Source organism: Colias croceus, chromosome 28 (assembly GCF_905220415.1).
Source record: "Colias croceus chromosome 28, ilColCroc2.1".
Taxonomy (NCBI): domain Eukaryota; kingdom Metazoa; phylum Arthropoda; class Insecta; order Lepidoptera; family Pieridae; genus Colias; species Colias croceus.
The window spans coordinates 4897159-4908286 of NC_059564.1; the positions used below are offsets into that span (position 1 = coordinate 4897159).

General features: G+C 32.9%; 1 protein-coding gene across 1 annotated transcript in view; it reads left to right on the top strand.

Annotated features, from left to right (window-relative positions):
• Nucleotides 1-11128, top strand: part of LOC123703959 (mucin-17-like) — a 56334-nt gene that overhangs the window by 568 nt on the left and 44638 nt on the right. The window lies entirely within an intron of this gene.

Sequence of the window (11128 nt, forward strand, 5' to 3'; positions counted from 1 at the left end):
TGGGCTCGTTTGATTCGTGTTGAAAAATACACTAAAAAGTATTAAATAAAAATAACTGCGTTAAAAACAACCGACTTCAAAAACGGAAAAGTAAGAAATAAAAAAGATTTGATATTATTAATTACTACATATTATTTTTATGTGCTATTTATTAAATAGGTTTGAAGTCGGTGCCAAACACTAAGCACTTAGTATTAAGCCCATGCACCGACATCAAACCTTTTTAGTAAATAGCACATAAAAATAATATGTAGTAATTAATAATATCAAATCTTTTTTATTTCTTACTTTTCCGTTTTTGAAGTCGGTTGTTTTTAACGCAGTTATTTTTATTAGATTTTATTTTCACAGAAAAATAAATATTCATTTAATTTTCCGTTTGAATATTATAAACTCTTCGCCTCCCAAGAATTATGTAAACAAGAAGCGAACGAGAGGGGGAAGGGGGCGTCGCGTCGTTCATCCGATAATGAAATAGAACATAGACTTACAAATGTTAGGAGAGTACAATAAAAGTTTAAAAAATCATTTAAAAATAATTTATTGCGTTATGCCAAAAGTCGTTGAACAAATGTTGTTACTTATGATGTTAGCTATCTTGTCCTGCGAGGTTGCTGGTGTTTTACAAGTAACCCTGTATAGGGACAGAAGAAGCGACTTTGTTTTATACTATGTAGTGATAAACTAATATAATTAATCTAATAAAATCTGTGTGGAATTAAAATTTGTGTAAAATGTATAATTGTGGGTCTATGTTGCCTGAATAAAAATAATATGAACAACTAGCTTTCCGCCCTCGGCTTCGCTCGCGTTTTCGAAGAACTCGCATAGTTGCCATTTCTGTGGTATATACCTATACCCTATGATAGCGATTTGAAAAATTCTTTCGGTGATCCGAAATAATTTTTCAAATCGGACCAGTTCTTGAGATTAGCGCGTTCAAACAAACAAACTCTTCAGCTTTATATAATATTAATACCTTAATAAAGTATAGATTGATTTCACAAAACTTTTCACACACGTGTAATTATTAAAATTAAAATGATGATTCATTACTGATAGTTGATTTGAATAGTTGGAAATGTAAATCATTAATTACTTTTGTATTCAAAATTGCTTAGATAAAAGTCTCCAAGAATCGGGGCTTAATGTTTTCGTCGATGTAGTTTTGAGCCTAATTTCTACGAATCTAAGTAGGTACCTATGTTTGATTGTACAAGTGATATCACTACATATTATAAAACAAAGTCGCTTTCTCTGTCCCTATGTGTGCTTAAATCTTTAAAACTGCGCAACGGATTTTGATGCGGTTTTTATATAGATAGAGTGATTAAAGAGCAAGGTTTTAGTATATAATTTATTAGGTTTTAGACAAAGTGGGCGAAGCCGCACACGGAATGCTTGTTGTGTATAATATACAATTAATATATTATGTAAAACATAGCAGATTCTTGGCTATACTAGATGTTTCTGTAGTTTGCTTTAAAATTTCGAACTTAATGTCTAAAATGATGGTGTTTCAAAAAGTTAATAATTTTAAGTTTATAAGTTTATATGTTACATGATAAAGTTTTAAAATGAAAAATAATTTAAATACCTAAATCTCGCTGTTCAATTTTATTAGGAAAAAGTTAGTTATTGTAAAGATCAAAATCTTTACTGTGTAAAACTTGATTCGTGTATCTTAATTTTATTTAATCTGTCTTACAATAAGCATTATAAGCGATAGGTAACAATTTTGCAAAGCGGCTTTAGCACGAATTTTCATACGCTGTTTTAATATTCGTTATTTACTTTTAAATTTAAAATTTGCGTCAAACAGATTATCCTACTAATATTATAAATGCGAAAGTTTGTATGGATGTATGGATGTTTGTTACTCTTTCACGTAAAAACTACTGAACCGATTACAATGAAATTTAGCACACATATAGAGGGTAACTTGTATTAACACATAGGATAGTTTTTATCCCGGAAATCCCATGGGAACGGGAACTATGCGGGTTTTCCTTTGCAAACGCGGGCGAAGCCGCGGGCGGAAATCTAGTAATTATGTTATATACTTACTAGCTTACCGCCCGCGGCTTCGCCCGCTTTCTCTAAAACGATTTGAGATTTAAACTATTCTGTCTCTCAAGTTGGATCGAACTTCTCATGGTGTGCGAATTTTAATATATAATCGGTTAAGTGGTTTAGGAGTCTATTGAGGACAAACATTGTGACACGAGATTAATATAATATATCAAACAGTAGATACAAACTATCCAAAAATAATGTGCTGAATTGAGATTAAAAAAAAAACATCACGAGGCGAGATTCGAATACGCGACTTTAAGCAAATTTGAATTTTGACGCTTTGAAAACAGTCGAATTAACAACGAAATAAACGGTTCAAACTTCAAGTGTAGGTTCAAATAGACAAACATACGAAACAGAGAAGAACTATTTTTTCTAAAACGACGTTAACATTTGCGTCAAAAAGAGCCGCTTGTGACAAATAAATATGTGTAATTCTTGTAATTTGTAGATATTGAAGATTTTGCCGTGTAATTAACAAACAATAGGTAATATGTAATTCTTATAATTTGTAGATTTTATGAACATATTTAAACATGAAATCAGTAATAAGTGTGTAAGCTGCATTGATCAAATAATTCGATTACACAAAATTATATGAAGCCATGTAAATTACTGAAAAAATGTTATTGTATCATGCCGCTGATAAGAGATAAAGTTAAAATGGCCTCTATTACATCGCACCTATTTATTTATTTTAATTAAGCACTTTAAAAAGACAAACAAAAGAGTATTTACATTATGTGTTACTATTATTAGAGCCTTTGGTAGAGCCATTTTCATAGGCAACATTTGACAGTTCAACAAAATTCAACAATAGTAACGACGACATAGAATAATACGAGTATATTACATACCAGCTTCCGCTATTTATTTTTTCAACATTTTCAATGTACAGAATTGACCCTTCTACAGATTTATTATATACTACTCTGTCAAGAAAGTACCGGGAAAATATCAATAATACACAAAAATTTTGTTATTCATCCAAATTTATTTTATCGCCTTCAAAGTATGCTCCTTCAGAAACTATACACTTACGCCAACGAATAATCCAATCATCAAAACATTTTTTAAACGCTGTTTCCGAAATGGAGTTCAGTTCTCGCCGCGAATTCTCCTTTATGTCTTCTACCGATTGAAAACGGGTGCCACGAAGTGGTAATTTGAGTTTAGGAAAAAGAAAGTAGTCGGCTGGAGCCATATCTGGTGAATACGGTGGTTGCTCGATGGTATTTGTTGAGTGTTTGGACAAAAATTCGTTCACAATGATGGCCTTGTGCGAAGGCGCATTGTCGTGATGCAATATCCAAGAATTTTCTTTCCACAAAACTGGCCTTTTTCGTCTAATTTGTTCTCTTAAACGCCGCATAACGCTCAAATAATATACTTTATTTACCGTTTGACCTTCCGGCAAGAATTCCGAGTGCACAACACCGCGATAGTCAAAGAAAACAGTCAACATGACCTTGACTTGTGATCGACTTTGACGTGGTTTTTTTGGTTTTGGTTCAGTTGGAAGACGCCATTCCGAAGCTTGTTGACTAGTTTGCATGTCAAACTCGTAAACCCACGTCTCGTCACCAGTAACAATGCGTTTCATGAATGTTGGGTCGGTATTGAGTCGTTCTAGCATGTCCTCAGCGACTCTCATGCGATTGAGTTTTTGAAGAAAATTCAGGTCTTTTGGGACTAGCCGGGCGGCAACACGTTTCATACCCAAATGATTACTTAAAATGGTACAGATCGACTCGTGAGATACAGAAAGATTGGCGGCCATCTCTCTCAAACTTGCATGAGGATTTTCAGTCACTATTTCCTTCACTTTTGCAATGTTAACTTCAGTTGCAGACGTTGATGGCCTGCCAGAGCGAGGCAAATCTTCCATCACATCTCGACCATTTTTGAACGCTTTTTACCACTCATAAACACGTGTTTTTGATAAAGTCGATTCACCATATGCCTTCTGTAACATTTTCAGTGTCTCCGAACACGAAATTCCATTGGCGATGCAAAATTTAAGACAAACTCTTTGTTCGATGTTTTTGTCCATTATGAAATTCGCAATACACGCTAGATATTATAAAACTAAAAACAGCACTGTTTTTAATTTAAATGACAGATGCTACTCAAACTCCGCGCCAAAATGGAAAACAGTTGTACCAACCTAACAACAACAAAAAAAACAAAAATTTGAATTTGGAACCATAAACAAATCGTTAATTCCCGATACTTTGTTGACTGAATGTATATAGATTTCGTTTTGTTAGAACGTGGTTAGAACACATTTGGTTAACTTTTTTCAATTATAATAACATATTTATAATAATAATGACCGATACGAGTAATTTAAAGGTTTGATTTCTCTAATAAACCCTTTTAAACGTCATAATAAACAATAGTTAAATTTTTAGATATTTCTCGTTTTATTTTTAAAAACCTATTATTGCCGTTTTACTCATTCTCCTAATGAGTACTTAGTACTTTCGATATCAATTTAAAGTTTTTTGAAATCTTCAATTGTTACGGAATAATCGCCTGTGCACACTTAACGATTACACCCGGTTTATATATATTTTTCAGTATTCGTATCTAGTGAGTCAAGTTAATCATTTCATAAGAAAGGCTAATATAAAACTCGTCATGTTCAAAAAATCTCTTAATCCAGTATAACACAAATAATGTCGATTGGGATTAGTGAAAAACCTAATTATGAAAGATTATTTTATTATCAAAGTGATATAATATTAAGTATCTACAGTTTAACAGACACAGATTAGCTAATAGAGCTGTTAATTCTAAAATATGATAATTTAGAAAAGCCTATACTAATATTATAAAGCTGAAGAGTTTGTTTGCTTGAACGCGCTAATCTCCAGAACTACTCCATTTGAACTACTCTTTTAGTGTCAGACAGCCCATTTATTAAGAAAGGTTATATATTATCATCCCGCAAAGACCAATAAGGGGATAAACCGGTGGGCAGAGCTAGTGCTATGAAAATCTACGTTATTGAAACGAACACGTGAAAAGGTATTGATAATTTTATGGTCTACAATTTTATTCAAAAGTGATTTTTAGATAAAATTTATCGTGTCGGAAAAAATTAAAACATTTAATAATAAATCTGTGCTTTGAGCTAACAAAGAGAGAGCGGAAATAAGAAACCTTTCTCAAACACAAAAGTATATTCACTACTTATAGGAAGGAAAAGTATGACGTAATGTTAATTTAATTAAGTCACATTTAATTATAAAATAATACCTTGAAAACGTGTAATTTTTCTTTATTTCCTATATCTTTATCTTGACGGCGTTTTACAAGTGTTTTTATATGTTACACTGAAATCAGAGCTATCAATCTATTGTTATCTTTATATTTAAAAATAATATTATTATTTGATTAGTATACATTTAAATATATTCAAGTTCAGTATTTTTGCTTTCCCTTGGGATTTGGTAAATTTTAACAATTTGATAAAGCAGGCTACTCACGTACCTGCAGCAGGGGCAATATTGGAATTGCACCCTTAATTGGCTCCTTAATTGTGATGTGTATAGGCAAGCAGGGGCAATTTAGAGAACAGCTGAATTTGCTTCAATCACCGTGCAACCGAGATTGTTCAGATACCTATTGCCCCTGCGACAGCCAGCTTAACGTAATACATTAATTTATAATTATTTGATTTAAGAAAAACTCACAATAGATGATAATTTATGATAACATGAAAGTTTGTAGTGTAATGAAATGTAAAAGTTGAGAAAATAGGTAAAATATTTGAAATGGATTGAACATTGTTGGTTTTGTTTCTAGCAAAACATAATATAATATAATGATTTCTTCAAAGACCTTTGTGTCTCTACCAAAAAATAATAAACACAAATAATTAAATAAAAAAGTCGCTTTAAACTCATGGTAATATTATTTTATTGTCATATATCCTTGATTAGAGTACAAAGTTTGAGTAAAATCTGTCCGTTTAAAGGCCCAAATGCACAAAAATACAGAGGCCCTATTATGACCTCTTATTTCCATACAGATTACGCCGTGAATTGAACTGTCTGGCAAAGTCTGGCAGTTCGCCATAAAAGCGTGCAAATATTGCAAAAAACGTTTTCCCTTCGCGAAATTCACGATTATTGTAATTTGTTTGTTATGAATTGATTATTATCGATTCCACGAATCGCGATTTCTTATCAAACGATAAATAACTTGTAGCAACATTAATTTTCGTTGTTCTATTGTCTTATCAGTTGTTATCAGTACATTATAATTAAATGACGTTGCGATGATGATGTTTGTTCGTTTTGATTTCTGTACACTAAAACCGGCTACTCACGTACCTGCCGCAGGGGCAATATTGGTACAATCTCGGTTGGTCGGCGGTTGGAGCAATTTCAGTTGTTCTCTAAATTGCCCCTGCTTGCCTATACACATAACAATTAAGGCGCCAATGAAGGGCCCAATTCCAATATTGCCCCTGCTGCAGGTAAGTGAGTAGCCGGCATAACTTGACAAATATGTACCTCCCGGCGAGTCCCGATGAGCCGCTAGGAAAAGTTTATACATTTGTTTTGGAGAACAGTTTCGCTTAGAGCGCAATGTTTTTAAGTCGATCTGTTTATTTAAAACGTTTAAGATTTTAAATATTGATATGATAATAATTTACGGAATAACTTAGAAGGTCCCTTAAATAGGGACGTAATAAATTAACCGACTTGGTATTACCTACATGGATGACACAACTTTTTCCGGTAGAAAGACTTGGCTTTTTTACAGGATGTTTTTGACGGCTCTATATATTCATATTATATAGAGCCATCAATAAATGGGCCTCGATAAATGGGCTTATCTAACACCGAAATAATTTTTCAAATCGGACCAGTAGTTCCTGAGGTTAGCGCGCTAAAACAAACAAATAAACTCTTCAGATTTATTTTTTAGTATAGATTTTCCCCAAACAATACGTTACTGTATATAATATACGAAAGTTTTTGTCGCATGCTACCAGTTTTACACAATTAAATTTTATAGAGTAGTTATCATTAATATAAAATAATAAAGATTAAAGGGGAGTACCCAATACAGGGATATTGATTTGGCGTAAGAATTTAATCTTGAATATTGTATTTAAATACTAATATTTTGAACCGTTAATCTATACATATGTAATAAAGCTGAAGAGTTTGTTTGTTTATTTGCGCTAATCTCACGAACTACGGCTTCGACTTGAAAAACGATTTCACTGCTATTAGTTATAGGTACCATGCTAATAGCGGAGCAATGCGGGTAAAATCGCAAGAAACAGTAGTATTAAATATGTGTAAAAAGAATTTAATTGGACACGAGTAGTGCAATTTTATTAAACTTTTAATTTGTAACTTTCCGAGCTTTTACGCATATTCACAAAGGATAAGATTTGGTTTACATCTTTTCAGTTTTTCTCACTTCAATTATTTAGTTTAACTTTGGCTTTATGTTAAGAGTCGACGGTAAATACTTTTGAAACTGTATCAAATCCGTTAAAAGTACATTCATTATTAGAAATCGGTCAAGTGCCATGTAAAGAGTACTCAAGAGATAGTAAAGGAATGTAGGAAAATCTCTATAATCTATTACATATAATAAATCTGTAGAAAGGTCAATTCTGTACATTGAAAATATTGAAAAAATAAATAGCAGGGGGTGTTACTGGATCGATACCAAAACTAAATATTATGTAATTAAAAAAAATTTTGTCTGTCTGTCTGTCTGTGTGTATGTTCAGGCATCACGTGAAAACTAACGGTTCGATTTCGATGAAACTTGGTATAATTATACCTTATTATCCTGGGCGTAAAATAGGATACTTTTTATCCTGGAAAATACGCAGAAAAAAATTAATCTAAATTTTTCAGTTTTATCCATAGACGTTGTTCTGTAGAACCGCGAACACACGTTGCGTATTATTATAGGCCTAGCCGTATTTGGGTACAATAGATATTTATAAGATGTCATTGTCAGAGTTACTCAAAATGGAGAAATAAACCATCCACGCGAAGACCGACACTGCGCGGACGGAGTCGCGGGCGGAAGCTAGTTACTAGTATATAACTATCATTCCGCCCGCTTTGTTGCAGACCTAATAAATTATTTACTAAAACATTCCTTCTTGAATCACTCTATCTATTAAAAAAAACCGCATCAAAATCATAACTAATAAGCATTAAGCATACATAGGAATATTATATAGGGACAGAGAAAGCGACTTTGTTTTATACTATGTAGTGATTCTCATGTAATAGGTCACGATAATGTTAGAAAAATAAGCATGTAATAATTAAAACACGTGGATTATAATATGACATCATATTATAAACTAGCTTCCGCCCGCGACTCCGTCCGCGCGGAAAAATTAAGATTATTCTACGTATTTTTCCGGGATAAAAAGTATCCTATTTTATGCCCAGGATAATAAGGTATAATTATACCCAGTTTCGTCAAAATCGAACCGTTAGTTTTCACGTGATGCCTGAACATACAGACAGACAGACAGACAAAATTTTTTTTAATCACATATTTGGGTTTGGTATCGATCCAGTAACACCCCAGGTGCTATTTATTTTTTCAATATTTTCAATGTACAGAATTGACCCTTCTACAGATTTATTATAATATGTATAGATTGATTGATAATGAATGATTATAACGGAAGACCGTTTTCTATTATACAATCATAGATAAAACGAATGTTCTAATGTAATATTTGTGTATCTGTTATCAAAAAGATATGTTTCACTTTCATTAACATCAAAGAAGGTTATTTAAAGCTAGTGGAAAAAAAAACGATTTTGTTTCCTGTTATCCTTACTTATCTGTTAAGTGTTAACTAATAGACTAAAAATGCGAAAGTTTGTATATTTGTTTCACCTTCGCGTAAAAACTGCTGAACCGATTTTTATGAAATTTACACACAGAGGGTAACTTGGATTAACACATAGGCTAGTTTGTATCCTGATAATCCTACTATTATAAATGCAAAAGTAGGTATGTTTTTGTTGGATTGTCCTTTTTTCACGTCGCAAATGAGTAATTTTATTCTATGTTGAACTTATTCATAATGTATATGTCGTGGTCATATCGTAGATTTGATCATTTCATGATATGAGTGGCCATTTCACGAAATGGTCGCATATCGTGAAATGGCCAACATAGTTTGATCAGATCGTTAAATCGTCAACGTTTCACGATTTGGTCATCCACATTTGGCCAGATCGCATAAAATATAAAGAGTCCATAAAATATTAAAAAATTTCAGAATAACTATATTCTAAAAACTTGTTTAATGTCATTAAGTTAGTGCCGCGGCAGCGGCCGGCGAATGCCAGAAGCGAATCGTTTTTGCAATAGAAAACAGTTAGGTTAGGTTAGGTTAGACTTTGATAAACAACGCCAGAAGCGGATCGCTTTTTAAAAAACAAACAATTATAATAATATAGTAGTAGTTTCAAATTATTTTATTTAAGTCGCATTTTTTCTTAAATACATATAAGATAAATAAGATAAAATTATTATACTTGGGAGTAAGCCGCTTTTGAACAAAATTAAATGGGACTGCTTGCCGAGTGTTGTTGTCGACGGTACTCGTATTCCGTTCAGCAAAACTGTTAAAAGTCTTGGTTTGTTCCTTGACCAGCACTTGTCTTGGTCGGAGCATATTAAGCAAATGCGAAAGAAAGTTTTTGCTGCGGCATCCTCGATGCGCCGTTTACGTAACTTTCTTCCGCTCTCCGCCAAAATTGCGTTAGCTCAATCCCTTCTCCTCCCCTTCCTTGACTACGCCGACTCCTCATTTCCTGATCTTTTTGAGTACCAGCTAGACATCCTTGAGAGGCTGCAAAATTTCTGCATAAGATTTATTTTCGGCTTGCGTAAATTTGATCATGTCTCGGAATACCGCAAAAAACTCAATTGGCTTCCCATCCGTTTTCGCCGGGATGCCCACATCCTTCAGCTTCTGTACTGTGTTCTGTTCGACCCTAAAACGCCTAGTTATCTAAAAAAGCAGTTTAATTACCTTAGTGCAAATAGCTTAATCTCTCTTCGCTCATCTAACCTTCTACTTCTTTCCACACCAGCTCATCGTACTAAATTCTACAGCTCTTCATTCACTGTTCGCGCTATTCAGCTTTGGAACGCTTTGCCGGAATCGATCAGACGTGCAAAAACTATCAAGAGCTTTAAAGTGCTCGTTAAAAATCATTTCCTATCATTATAATGTGTTGCTTATCATGATATTTATTAATGAGTAGTATATTGTTTACTAGAGATCTCCTTTTAGTACTTTTGTATGTAGTGTATGTAGTATATGTATTCTTATACTTTTGTACGTAGTGTATGTAGTGTATGTAGTTTATGTATATTATGTATATTCTTGTATATAATATGTATATTAAATGTGTATTTTTAAAATATGTATTATCTATACCTACTACCCATTTTATAGCACTAGTATATAATTAAGTACCTATGTATTATTTATTTCTATTATCGTTATTTATTTTGTGCCTTCGCGTTCACGTTCAACATTCCGTGCCAACAGGGTTGCCTGGAAGAGATTGCTTTAAAGCAATAAGGCCGCCTTTTCGTACATATGTGCCTTTGTGTTAGTTTCTTTTGTTTAGAATTATTGTATCTTTTCTCTGTCTGGTATATATGTACAATAAAGTATAAATAAATAAATAAATAAAGATATCCACATTTTCCATAGTACTCGTACCTCTTCGTCGTAAATTCTTTGCTATGACTTTCTTCATAATATTGTTATTAAACGAATTATGAAGTTTTTAACTGCGAATAATTTAATTTTCGCCAGCGGCCGCCATCTTATCACATAAACACAGAGCTTGCAGCGCCTCTACCAACGATTAATGTAACTATTTTACGATATGATCAAATAATTTTGATCATTTCATGAAAAAACCGCACGTTAATTGGCCATATCGTGAAACGATTTCTTATCATTGATCTGCCCAAACCACATCATGATGTGGCCAAACTAAATTGGCCATTT